Source organism: Pseudopipra pipra, chromosome 4 (genome assembly GCF_036250125.1).
Source record: "Pseudopipra pipra isolate bDixPip1 chromosome 4, bDixPip1.hap1, whole genome shotgun sequence".
Classification (NCBI taxonomy): Eukaryota; Metazoa; Chordata; class Aves; order Passeriformes; family Pipridae; genus Pseudopipra; species Pseudopipra pipra.
The window spans coordinates 1,040,454-1,051,471 of record NC_087552.1 but is presented as its reverse complement, the minus strand read 5'-3'; the positions used below and the strand labels follow the sequence as shown (position 1 = coordinate 1,051,471).

Genomic DNA, 11,018 nt, shown 5'->3' with positions numbered 1-11,018 from the left:
ATAAAATCAGTATAATTACTGTGATCAGTGGATGGATTAAAGTGTTCAAAAACTTTGTAGCAGGTGGAGAGAATCCTGTAAATATGTCCCACCAGTGGGGAGCAGGGACTTGTTCTACCTGATGCCCAGAGGTCACTAATTGACCCCTATAGTTACTGTTTGCATTTGGTGATCAAGTCAAGTCTTATTTCAAATTTGTAGGGCAATAATTTGCACTTACATACAAAAATCCCTGGTTTACTTACATTGAAGTGGGTTACTTTGCCAGCACGATATCAGTTGGTGCACTGCAGCAATTCAGGAGACAAAATCCAGTTATTTTTTGCAATCCAGGATGTGAATACAGCCCTCCAGATCAGTTCATTGGTACTCATTAAGTCCTTCTGTGCCTCATTTCTTTGTATTACAATATACACACCATGGCATGTGCACTCAGCCCAGTTCATAAGTTACTGCTGTTCCCCTGTGCACAACAATTACATCTTGGGGAACCATTAGAGAGCTGCCCAAACTCCCCATCCCATTCTGGAGTGAAGGATGGGGGGTAAATACAGTGGGCATCCCTTGTGCTCCTAAATTCAGCACTCAGGACACACCTGCCCCAGCTCTTTGCCATTGGTTACCAAACAATTCCATGTCTCCACTGTCTACAAATCCAATACCAGCTCCTGTTCCTCCCAGCCCCGTGTCCCCCCAGCCTCACTGCCAGGGGCAAGATGGGAGCACTGGAATCAGAGTGGGGACAGGAATTCTGTTATCCTGATGATGTTGGGCTGCAGGACACAGGCAGCAGGTACCCAACAGTTGGACCAATATTGGCCTCGGGAGGATGGTGCCAAACTGTGGCATCCCCTGCCCCAGCTGATCCCTTTGCTCTTTTGGCAGCACTTCCCAGAACAGCCCAGCAGGCAGAGCCCAGGGGACGGCCCTGCTGCTGTGACACTGGGGCTGGGACTGGCACCGCTCACACAGGGGGACAACGATGCCAGGGAGACCCCCCGGACCCAGCACCGTAAGGGAAACTACAGCACTGCATGGCAACAGTGCTCCCAGCCCCTGGAATCACATCCATCCAATCCCACTGAGGGCACCAACAGCCGCCCGCACAATGAGCCCGACAGACCCCGGCCCTGCCAGAGAGTCCCCCCGGGCACAAAGGGACACTGACCCCTGGGCAAGGGCCATTTGCTTCCCAGGTCACCTTGTCCTGGGGTCCTGGTTTGGAGCTGCTTTTCCATCTCCATCCAAATCAAACCAAGGCACCCGACCCAGGCACCTTTTCCAGGGAACTGCCCGGGCCAACAGCATCGCCCAGAGGGACCACAAGGGCTGTGAGGATGGCCAGGATCCACAGGTTCTGTAAGATATCAAGCTACAACATGGCAATATCATTCCCTCCACTAACATTTATTCACAGGAACATATTCCCATTTTCCTTGTCTGCATTTAATCACTAATTCCGTGAGGGTGTCACTTGGGAGCCAAGTAGCCAAACCACTGCCAACTGACCCCAAATCCCTACAAACCTGACACTGCCCTAGTTCTTCCTGTTTCATTCCCACAGGTACAGTGTCTCACTCAGCACATGGACTACTTTTGCCTCCCCCCTTCGTGACTTCAAACTCCCTCTGGCACGGGTTATAAGCTCCTGCTTTCCAAAAGTGCTTCCCACTGACAGATGGGGCTGACCCAGCAGTGAGCCATGCATGCTCCCTCTCTGCTCCCAGCACTTGCTCTGGGGCTTTTCCCCATTTCCCCAGTGATTTGTGCTCACTGTCCAGGGGATCTACACTTGTTGCTTCAACCACAGGGCCGGGGGCAACTCCCTCCCGAGGCCTCGCTCCTGCCCCGACCCCTGCTCTGGCTCTGGCTTGGATCCACCATCTCCATTCCATGGGGCTGCCTTCCTGAGCAGGGCCTGGCCTGGGCATCCTGGAGGAGCTTTTTACCCAAGGCCCTATGGGGATTTCAGGCCCTCTTATCATTTGTTAAGTTCCCACTAAAGCCCAAGAACATACTCAGAGCCGCTTCTCCAACAGGGTCTATCTTGGGCTGGCTTCCAGTAACTTCCTATTCCCAAATCCTAAGGGCACTTCCTTCCTACCTGTAACAGTTCATTAGGATACATGCCTGGAATAAAGACAAGTGCCACAAACATTCCAACACACAAAATATCTTTATTGCAGTGAGAATAATAATAATAATCAACTTAGCAAAGAGAATCAAAAGTTAAAAAAGGATACAAATGAACTGCCTTATCATGTGGCATTAAAACAAATACTAAGAACAGCATTCAATACAGTACAATATTAACTAGTGAAAAGGGAGTCAAAGGGATACCAAAAAGGATCTTAACCCAATCTTATGGATAACTATTAACACGATATTTGGTTAGCACAAGGGGAAATTAAAGGGAAAATATTATGAATACTAAATAAAGGGTATTAAAGGAACACTAAAGGATATTTAAAGCCTTTTTTCCCCAATTGCCTCCTATCACTAACCTGTGCCCACCCCCCCAGCCAGGCAGGGCTGTCAGGATCTGCAGCAGCTGGTCGGTGCCCATCCCTTAGCGGGCGTCCCCGCGGAGCAACACAGGCTCGGTGGCAGGATGAGGATCGCTCAGCTCAGCAGTCCTGACAGCCCATTTGATCAGCTCCACATTACACCACGTAGGGCCAGGACGCAGTGTAAGGGGAGGCCTGAATGGCAGCCAAACCCCGCCTGATCATTGCCTGGTGCCAACAGTCTGGGCCTGCCCTACTTGTAGGGCAAGGGGCCAGCCACCCCTGCCCACATCATCTTCCTCTCACCATCATCTTTCTCACCCCTAGGGATGACCTCTCCCATGGTGTTTCAAGGGTAGATGTACCTACCTTGCAAGATGTAGCAGAACCAAGGAAGAACTCAGCTCTCATAACAGGGGATATCAGGCTGACTTGCTGAAAAGCACAATGGACCTTACAATTAGCTTGTGCCATCAAGTTACATTGTACCACACTCGAGCTGGTTTCACATCCTAATAGGATTTCTTTCTCACACCTCTATGCTCCATTGATCATCTAATTCAAAAGTACCCCCCTTACACGACCCTACTTCTGCCAGAGGCTCCAATTGGCATCATTAGCAGTGGCAGGAACCTTCAGTTCCCCCTCTGCAGCTCGTATTGGCCACAGGTCTGGAGCCTGTTGAATTGCTCCCTGAGCTGTTTCCAACCCTCCCTGCTGCTCCTTTCCCACTCAAACTCACACTTCTGCCCTTAGACTTTATGGCCCAGGCCAAGGATTGGTCCCAAAGGAGGACCGTGTTGTCACCAAAAGCCAAACCAACCAATAAACTGCTGGGCTTCCACCTTGCTCTGGGGGTGACCAAGCCTGAAGTCTCCTGCCTAGTCCTGGGCAAAACTTCCTGGGGACCACAACACCTCTGAGATCCTAAAAATATCACAGGTTGGGCAGGTGCTTGAATTTTGTCTGGATTAACTCCCCCCTTCCTTTTCATGTGCTGCCCTACTCATTCCGATGGTGCTTGTACTCCCTGAACCATTCCCTCACCCATCCAACCATCCCTTGTCCCCTCTCTGACAAGGACAGTGGGTCCAGGTGTTCTGCCACGCTCCCAGGGCACAGGGTGGGACTGTGGAGCCACCCTCGAGGGGGGAAACGTGCCCTGCCTGCCCTGCCCAGGGAAAGGGAACTGCCCCCACTGTTCCCCAGCACAAGGCACCCTTGGGAATATCCACTGCAATGGGACACTCAGGGACAGCAACAAGCACTGCACGAGGCTGCTCTGGCACAGGACCAATTTTAAGCTCAGCTTTTCTCTGGACCACTGCACTTTGTTTCCCACCTCATCCTGCAGTCAGAACTTGCTCTCCTTGTAACTTTTTAGGGTGACCATAAATTACAGAGGCCTCTGCTCCAGCACCCACGAGGGCCTGAACCATCTGACAGGATCCATTTTTCCAGGGAATTCAAAGCTCCACCTGAGGACCAGGGTCTTTTCTCACCCATCCTTGTGCTGCAGCTTGGCCTCCATCTCACTCTGCTCTCAGTTCTCTCCATGGTTGAACATTGGCAGCCCTGGCCCTGGGTGGAGCTCGGCATCCTGATCCCATCCCTCCTGGCCCCGGAACCGCTGACTCAGCAATGGGGGGCCCTCCATTGCCAAGGGCACGGTCCCGTCGGGGCTCACGGGGGGAGCAGGAGATCGAAGGCTCCATCCCTGCTGCTACAACCTTCCACCACTACAGCCAACAGAGGGGCCTCTCCAGCCCTGCCTCCCAAGGCATCCTGAACAAACCCATCCCAACTCCACAGGACAAACTGCTCCCTGTCTGCCCAGTCCAGTCTACTCTCAGCAATGCCTGAATCCATTGCAGGGACCTTGCTTTGAGCTCCCCAGGGCCGGGCACCCCGAGGATCTCCCCGAATAATCCTTTCGGTGCGCGCTGGAGTCCTCGGGGTGCCCCAACCCGGGGGCACCAACAGCACTGTCCCTCCAGGGGGCCAATTTGGTCCTAAAATGCAGGGGGATCTTGCCTGTGTCCCAGACTGGTCCGGGGATCTGAGGCCCTTCCCGAGAAAATCTCGGTGCCGGCGTGAAGGGCCAGAGATCCCTTGGAGCCACGGGAGAGCAGGCACAGAGTCCCTCCTGGGGGGCCAATTTTGCTGCCTGAACTCAGCTCTTCAACGAAGCCTCTAAGACTCAGCTGGTGAGTTTTAGAAGCCAGGCATTCCTTGCTTACAACACCCTGCCATGATTCCAGCCCCACGGGGGTCCTGGCAATCAGTTCCCAAAGGGCACACGGAAGTGTCTCCACTGCAGCTGATGGGAGGGGTCAGCATTACAGGAGGGTTCATTTTACTTCCCTGCATTCCTGTTCCACATTCAGGACATTTTCCAACACTTATTACCATACACACCTACCCTTAGAAGGTTTCCAAGGGGCTTCACCGAGGGCCTTCCCAGGTCTGCTCTGTCTGGAGCCCTCAAAGTCCTCAGTGCCTGCCTTAGGAACCTCAACACAACTCACCTGCTTACACAGCAACTTGCTGCTGCTTGGCTGCTGCCTCACTTCCCTCCTTCCTTCTTTCTTCACCTCCCTTGCTTGGTCCCTTTCAATCCCTTGGCTCAGCTCTGTGCACTTTCCAGGCTACATCCCACTGCAAAAAGGATCAGCTCTTGTTACATCTCAACACTCAGATATCATTCCCCCTTTATTTTTGACCTGAGGCCATCAGGCCAGTGGCTCATTATTTAAAGCACAGTTTGACTCCTCAGTGACAACAACAGCTACAGCCCTGAATCCTAACACAGGCTGAGACACAAACATGGATGGGAACTCTGAAGGATCCACTTTGTCCTGCTCACCAACCAAAAGGAGCTTTCTGAACTCAAGAAGAGACTCAACATCCTTTTTCTGCAACTTTGGCTACTAGAAATGTGACCCACAAGACCTGGAAAGGCCCTTCCCACTTCCCCTGCAGGGCTGGCAGTGCCACCACTGGACACGGCCCCAGTGGCTGGGCAGGAACGGAGGGGCTGGGGCGTCCAATCCATCGGCCCAGGCGGCACCAGGAGTTCCTGGAGTTCCTGCAGGGGAGAGCCTCAAGACAACAAAGGATTAGGAAGATCATTTTTCTCTTTAATATGTGTATCTCCTGGAATATAGGGAGTTTGACAAGGCCTACTGGTGCAACAAGGACACACTCAAGGCTATCTATTCAAAGGATCTACCAGCACTCAAAAGCTATCACTGTCCTTCTTGCAGGGGCAACTCAGGAAACTCTGTTTGCCAAGAGCCTCCAGGGCAATTTCCATCTTTTGTGGCTCCCTTTTAACCATTTTTCCCATCACTGTAGCTGGGACTATCACCTGCCCTACAGGGGGAACAGCCCACAAAGTTCACTTGCAGGGATGCCATTAACTCAAAGTCCCTTCTCAGGGGGGTCACTGCACACCTTGTCCTTTGTTTGCCCTCCCCACCAAAGATGCTTCCAACAGTTCTGAGACATCTGGCAGACCCAGAGCTCTCCTCAGGGAATGCTTCAGCTGCTTAAAGGCTGCCCTTGCACCATCTAGCCAAGGCAGCAAAGGCTTACAGGCTGTTGGAAAAGTTGGCAGAACAGTCTTACCACACATCCAGAGGGAGCAATCCAGAGTCGACCCCATCCTACCATTCCCAGCAAGGCAGTTCATGGGCTGTCTGGGGCTCAGGGAGGAGTCAGGGGGCTTCTCTTCTTCCTTCCTGCTTTCCAGATTTTCTCCTGCCAAAGCAAAGGTTTCTTGGCTTTCCTTGCTCAAGCAGATGCAGCAAAGGCCATCTTTGCAATCCAATACTGGAAACTGCTCAAGGTTGACACTTACAGGGGTTCTCTCAGGTCCTGCACTGATCAATCATCTTGGCCATTGGTTTCCTGGCAGGTTCTTGCATTCAGGTTCTAAACCAGGAGGAGCAAATTCAGCTGTTACTGCAGCCAATCCAGTCTGGCATTCTGATTTTAAAGGATACTGGGTTTCCCTTACCAGGAGAGATCCCACATTAGGGGTAATACCTACAGGTTCTGCCCTCTTCCACTCTCCTGCAATTCCACTGGCCCACACCACAGGAACAACTGCAGCTGCCACTTCAGTCAGGACCTTGCTGCTGAAAGGAGTCAGCACAAATCTGCACAACAAGAGCTGCTGCTTGGACACATTTAGTTTCAGCAATTACAGTTTCAATAGCCCCATTTTTCAATTCCATTGCTGCCTCAACTTTTCTAATCAATCTCTTCCTAGCACAGGTTTGGGTGAGTTTGGCAAAGAGACAAACTGAGGAATTCCCCAATGTTTTCCCAGTTTAACCCCTGTCACACCAATCACCTTAACACTGCCAGTCCTTAATTCTCCCTCTACTGGGTTAAGGACTGAGGAAGTTGGACCTGTGTCTGACCAGGACACAGGCAAACCAAATGCTGGGGACTGGAACACACACCTGGCACTCCTGGAGCTCTTACCATTACACTCCAGAGAAAACAGCCAATTGCCCCATCACTGCTCATTTCTTCTGTGCCACAACAACATCATTCCACACCTCTCACTGCCAATGCTCCACTTCTCCAACAGCTTCAGTGGCAACAGAACTTGTCCTGAAGGCACAAAGGCTCCTTTTGGGAGCACCATGACCCACCCAGACTGTAGCACTGGAATTCCATCTCCTGGACAAGCTGGGAGAAGCAGGGAAGAAAACCAGGACCTTACAGGTCAATTGGGGGCACCTCTTCATCCAACAGCAGCTCCAAGAAAGGTACTGAGTCAACACCTCACCAAAGACACAGGAAAACAAATGCCAACACCTCGACAATCACTCCAGTTTTCAACTGATAAAGCAACACTGAAGAAAAGCTTTTCAGACACTTGGCAAGAGTCCAGCCCACTTTAACCAGTGTGTGGGACTCGTTCCCAGCCTCCTGAGGTTCATTTCCCACCTCACTCAGGGCTGCAGTACACCTGGTTCTACACACACTCAGGGAGCTGCTGTTCCTGCATTCCAGTCTCCTGGTTCTCCTTGCAACTCCTCCAGCTGTTTGCCCAGCTCTCCAGTGCCCATTCCTTTGCCCACTGCACTTGTTCACAGCCCCAGGGCTCCCAGGGCCACCCTGGGCTCTCCCCTGCCCTGACACTCAGGGCCCTTTCCCAGCCCCGACTCCATCCAGCACTGACCCAGCTGCTGCACCTGCAATTCTCCTGCTCCTGCCCTCCCTCTGCCTGCAAAACACCCCTGCCAGCTCCTGCACCCCACCTCTTACCTCCCAGCAAAGCAGAGCTGCATCCTCCTGGATCCTCCAGCTGGATGCTGCTGGCTCTGGGCAGCTCCCACCCTTCAGCAGGGGATGCCAAAGGCAGCTCTGGGGACTGGCCCGAGGGCAGGGACACCCACTCTGGCTCACACCAACACTCAGCCAGCTCAGGCCTGGGCTCTTCTGCCTGCAGGGCAACAAACAGCCAAGCAGGGACACTGGGACACTCCAAGGAAACAGGGACAACAAACTCAGCAGCCTGGCACACCACAGCCCCCAAACCTGCCCAGGCTCCAGCTGCTGCACAGACCTGTGGCCACACAGGACCCAAACCCACCCCCAGCACAGACAACCCTGGGCAGGTCAAGCTGCTCATTCCTAAACACAACCAAACATCCAGTGCCACTGTCTGCCAGCCCCTGCTCCCAGCAATCCATCATCTTTCCCATTTCCTTTCTTTACAGGTCCTTCCATTCACATTCTACTATCAAACCATGATTAGGAAGTTTAGCTGTTACTGCAACCAATCCAGCTTGGCTTCCTAATTTTAAAGGATACTGGGTTTGCCTTACCAGGAGAGACTCTGCCTTAGGGGTAATTCTTACAGCTTCTGTCCTTGTCCATTTTCTTGGAATTCCACTGGCCCACACCACAGGAACAACTGCAGCTGCCACTTCAGTCGGGACCTTGCTGCTGACAGGAGTTATTCCCTGCACAACAAGAGCTGCTGCTTGGACATATTTAGTTTCAGCAATTACAGTTTCAATATCCCCAGTTTTCCATTTCATTGCTGCCTCAACTTTTCCACTTAATCTCTTCCTAGCAGAGGTTTGGGTGAGTTTGGCAAATAAACAACCTGAGGAATCACCCAATGTTTTCCACTTTAACCCCTGTCACACCAATCACCTTAACACTGCCAGTCCTTAATTGTCCCTCTATTATGTTAAGGACTGAGGAAGTTGGACCTGTGTCTGACCAGGACACGTGCAAACCAAATGCTGGGGACTGGAACACACACCTGGCACTCCTGCAGCTCTTACCATTACATTCAAGAGAAAACAGCCAATTGCACCATCACTGCTCATTTCTTAATCCCAATCCCACACTTCTTTGGCACTTGGAGCACCACTTTTAGAACCCAATTACAGCCCATTAGAGAGCTCCATGTCTAACAGGGACAGGTACCCCTGGGATACTCTCAGCAATGCCTGAATCCATGGCAGGGACCTTGCTTTGAGCTCCCCAGGGCCGGGCACCCCGAGGATCTCCCCGAATAATCCTTTCGGTGCGCGCTGGAGTCCTCGGGGTGCCCCAACCCGGGGGCACCAACAGCACTGTCCCTCCAGGGGGCCAATTTGGTCTCAAGGCTTCAATGGACAGCCCAAAAGGCATTTCAAGAGGCCTTCTTTGGAACCCACCAACGGGTATGGGGAGTAAGCCACAAGAAGGCCTCATTTCTAAAGGCAGGGGGATCTTGCCTGTGTCCCAGACTGGTCCGGGGATCTGAGGCCCTTCCCGAGAAAATCTCGGTGCCGGCGTGAAGGGCCAGAGATCCCTTGGAGCCACGGGAGAGCAGGCACAGAGTCCCTCCTGGGGGGGCAATTTTCCTGCCTGAACTCAGCTCTTCAAAGAAACCTCTGAGACTCAGCTGGTGAGTTTTACAAGCCAGGCATTCCTTGCTTACAACACCCTGCCATGATCCCAGCCCCACGGGTGCCCTGGCAATCAGCTCCCAAAGGGCACACACAGGTATCTCCAATGCAGCTGATGGGAGGGGTCAGCATTACAGGAGGGTTCATTTTCCTTCCCTGCATTCCTGTTCCACAGTCAGGGCATTTTCCAACACTCATTACCATACACACCTACCCTTACAAGGTTTCCAAGGGGCTTCACCGAGGGCCTTCCCAGGTCTGCTCTGTCTGGAGCCCTCAAAGTCCTCAGTGCCTGCCTTAGGAACCTCAACACAACTCACCTGCTTACACAGAAACTTGCTGCTGCTTTCCTGCTGCCTCACTTCCCTTCTTCCTTCTTTCTTCACCTCCCTTGGTTGGTCCCTTTCAATCCCTTGGCTCAGCTCTGTGCACTTTCCAGGCTACATCCCACTGCAAAAAGGATCAGCTCTTGTTACATCTCAACACTCAGATATCATTCCCCCTTTTTTCCTGACACTTGGCCATTAGGCCAGTGTCTCATTATTTGAAGCAGAGTTTGACTCCTCAGTGACAACAACAGCTACAGCCCTGAATCCTAACACAGGCTGAGACACAAACACGGATGGGAACTCTGAAGGATCCACTTTGTCCTGCTCACCAATCCAAAGGAGCTTTCTGAACTCAAAACTAATAGACCCAAAGCCTTTTTTCTGCAACTTCAGCTGCTATAAATGTGAACCACAAGACCTGGAAAGGCCCTTCCCACTTCACCTGCAGGGCTGGCAGTGCCACCACTGGACACGGCCCCAGTGGCTGGGCAGGAACGGAGGGGCTGGGGCGTCCAATCCATCGGCCCAGGCGGCACCAGGAGTTCCTGGAGTTCCTGCAGGGAAGAGCCTCAAGACAACAAAGGATTAGGAAAAGGATCATTTTTCCCTTTAATGCGTGTATCTCCTGGAATATGGGGAGTTGGACAAGGCCTACTGGTGCAACAAGGACACACTCAAGGCTGTCTATTCAAAGGATCTACCAGCACTCAAAAGCTGTCACTGTCCTTCTTGCAGGGGCAACTCAGGAAACTCTGTTTGCCAAGAGCCTCCAGGGCAATTTCCATCTTTTGTGGCTCCCTTTTAACCATTTTCCCCATCACTGTAGCACAAACTATCACCTGCCCTACAGGGGGAACAGCCCACAAAGTTCACCATCAGGGATGCCATTAACTCAAAGTCCCTTCTCAGGGGGGTCACTGCACACCTTGGCCTTTGTTTGCCCTCCCCACCAAAGATGCTTCCAACAGTTCTGAGACATCTGGCAGACCCAGAGCTCTCCTCAGGGAATGCTTCAGCTGCTTAAAGGCTGCCCTTGCACCATCTAGCCAAGGCAGCAAATGCTTATAGGCTGTTCTGAAAAGTTGGCAGAACAGTCTTACCACACATCCAGAGGGAGCAATCCAGAGTCCACCCCATCCCACCATTCCCAGCAAGGCAGTTCATGGGCTGTCTGGGGCTCAGGGAGGAGTCAGGGGGCTTCTTTTCTTCCTTCCCGCTTTCCAGATTTTCTCCTTCCAAAGCAAAGGTTTCTT

The 11,018-nt window shown here is 52.3% G+C and overlaps 1 long non-coding RNA gene across 2 annotated transcripts; it reads right to left on the bottom strand.

Annotated features, from left to right (window-relative positions):
- Positions 1-2,052: 2,052 nt before the first annotated feature.
- LOC135412595 (uncharacterized) lies at positions 2,053-10,093 on the bottom strand. 2 transcript variants are annotated; one of them, XR_010429760.1, is made up of 3 exons: positions 8,964-10,093; positions 2,877-3,095; positions 2,053-2,104 (listed from the first exon to the last, which is right to left on the bottom strand). It is a non-coding gene; the product is annotated as an uncharacterized LOC135412595 (long non-coding RNA). The 2 variants fall into 2 exon arrangements; XR_010429759.1 differs by lacking the exon at positions 8,964-10,093 and having other exon boundaries at positions 3,092-4,279.
- Positions 10,094-11,018: the final 925 nt, after the last annotated feature.